A 3,010-nucleotide genomic window follows, 5' to 3' on the forward strand; every position below is an offset into this window, starting at 1 on the left:
GTAGTAACCGAGAATACTGTCTAACACTTGATGACTGCTCTGTCAAGCCCTCGTCGTCAGTGAGGAACCTGGGTGTGCTCTTTGATACCAATCTTTCATTTGAAAGCCACGTTTCTAGCATCTGTAAAACCGCATTCTATCATCTTAAAAATATATCTAAATTACGGCACATGCTTTCAATGCAAAATGCTGAACAGTTAGTACATGCGTTCATGAGCTCAAGGCTAGATTATTGTAATGCTCTACTGGGTGTTTGCCCTGCTCGCTTAATAAACAAACTCCAGCAGGTCCAAAATGCAGCAGCTAGAGTTCTTACTAGAACCAGGAAGTATGATCATATTAGTCCAGTTCTGTCAACATTGCACTGGCTCCCTATTAAACATCGCATACATTTTAAAATCTTGCTTATTACTTACAAAGCACTAAATAGTTTAGCTCCCCGGTACTTAAGCGAGCTCTTAACGCATTATACTCCATCACGTCTATTGCGGTCTCAAAACTCTGGCCAGTTGATAATACCTAGAATATCTAAATCAACTGCAGGCGGTCGATCCTTTTCCTATTTAGCTCCTAAACTGTGGAATAGTCTTCCTAGCATTGTTCGGGAAGCAGACACACTCTGTCAGTTTAAATCTAGACTAAAAACACATCTCTTTACTATGGCATACACACAGAACATTTTTAACGTTCATTATTCAAATAAATTGACTGATTGTTAGGCTGCATTAACTAGGTCAGCCGGAACCGGGAACACTTCCCATAACACCTGATGTACTCGTTACATCATAAAAAGAGTGGCATCTACGCTAATGTTGTCTCTCTGTTTATCCCGAGGTTTATCCCCGATCTGGGCCCTGTCCGGATCGGATGGTGGACCTGCCTGGACATGACCAGCTCATCCTGGAGTGTCTGCTGAGCCGTGTCAAATGGTGTCTCCTCCGAATTTGCCTCACTGGCACGACATGCTCAAAACCCGTCTCCGGCGCAATAATTCCGATCTTACATGTATTCATACTCTTGTGTAATCGACGCGCCATCCCATCATTTATTTCCAAATAAATCTGTCCCTTCCGTTATACCCTGAAATTTTGAATATTCCGATCTAATATGATTTCTGACCTGTAAGGTTGCCAGAATAATAATCTTACACGGTGTGTTAATAGGCCAGAGGAGAACTGGCACCCCGACTGAGTCTGGTTTCTCCCAAGGTTTATTTTTCTCCATCATGCCCTGATGGAGTTTTGGTTCCTTGCCACTGTCGCCTTTGGCTTGGCTTGCTCAGTTGGGGACACTAAAAATATGATTAAAGTTATTCAACTTATTATACAAATAAAATGTATGAATTAGGTCTTATTTAATTCTATAAACTATAATACTGATCTGCCAACATTGTTGCTATATGATAAATTAAACTAAGCTGATAACATCACTGTTTACTCCAGTACGACTGTACAGCCAAATCTAATTTTGTCGCAATATTATCCTGTTTGACACTGTGAAGCTGCTTTGACACAATCGTGATTGTAAAAGCGCTATATAAATAAAGTTGATTGATTGATTGACTTACCGCTCGTCCCGCGGCTCTCTCCCGCTGCAGACCTCGCTGAACCACGCCCCCCTTGCCACAGATATGTATCCAAAAACCCCTGTATTTATTTGTTTGTTTGTTTTTATTTCAGAAACTACCTCAACTACACTAATGTGTATGGTCACATCTTATATAATAAATGACACAATTCAATCTGATGACTCCGACTCCCTAACCAGAGTTCTGTAGCGGTCAATAACATTCACCGGCATTCAGTGGGGCAATCCCCAACAGCTATATAAATAAAGTTGATTGATTGATTGATTGATTGGAAGTCACTCACAGCTTCTGTGAACATAAAACCCACCTACTTTGATTAGATTCATCCTCTCAAACATCATGGAAAATCATGAGTGGTATTAGTGTTACTGATACAGCTCTGATGAGAAGGTCATTTATCACAGAGATGTGTCACGGCGTGGAGAGAGGGGACAAACGCAGAGGATGTAACAGTTATTAGGGAAAGAACAGAAGCTCGGTCACTCGGGAGAAGCTCAGAGTAGAGCTGTTGCTCCGCCACATTGAAAGGAGCCAGCTGAGGTGGCTCGGGCATCTATTTCGGATGCCTCCTCGATGCCTTCCCACCGGGAGGAGGCCCCGGGAAGACCCAGGACACGCTGGAGGGATTATGTCTCCCGGCTGGCCTGGAAACGTCTCGGAGTTCCCCCCGGAAAACCTAGAGGAAGTGGCTAGGGAGAGGGAAGTCTGGCCATCTCTGCTTAGCTGATAACATCACCGTTGCCCCCACAAACCGGCCCTGATAATCATGATGGATGGATGGATGGATGGATGGATGGATGGATGGATGGATAGATAGATAGATAGATAGATAGATAGATAGATAGATAGATAGATAGATAGATAGATGGATGGATGGATGGATGGATGGATGGATGGATGGATGGATGGATGGATGGTTTTGATCTGAATGCATTGACACAATTATATGAGATCTAAACAGAGCTGGACGATGAAACTGGTTCATCTTTGATCGACCAATCAGAGGAAAGGAGCGTTTCATGTCCATCCATGCTTGGGAATCAAATATTCAAGCTTATTAATAATGTTCTGTAGGAAAAACTCCCAGAACAAAAGAAAAATTAAACCTAATTTATTTACCTATTAATTGACTGTATTTACTTTCTGAACATACAAATAATAATACAGTTTTCATGTATCTGCTTACTTTAATTTCTATTTCAAAAGCAAACTATAAAAACATAAATTGACCCATTTGATACACCTTTAATGCACAAAGCACATTTTTCACAAACTTGTAAAACTCCTACTGAAAAAGTTCAGCCCTGGTTCCTGACAATTAACCTTTCAGAATAGCCAATCAGATCAGAGCAATTACATGTGCGGACATGTCTGACTGGCATTCTTCTCATTCTCATGCTGAAAACGTTTCCTTGTTCTGTT

The sequence above is a fragment of the Pseudorasbora parva genome, chromosome 20, assembly GCF_024679245.1.
Source record: "Pseudorasbora parva isolate DD20220531a chromosome 20, ASM2467924v1, whole genome shotgun sequence".
NCBI classification, from domain to species: Eukaryota; Metazoa; Chordata; class Actinopteri; order Cypriniformes; family Gobionidae; genus Pseudorasbora; species Pseudorasbora parva.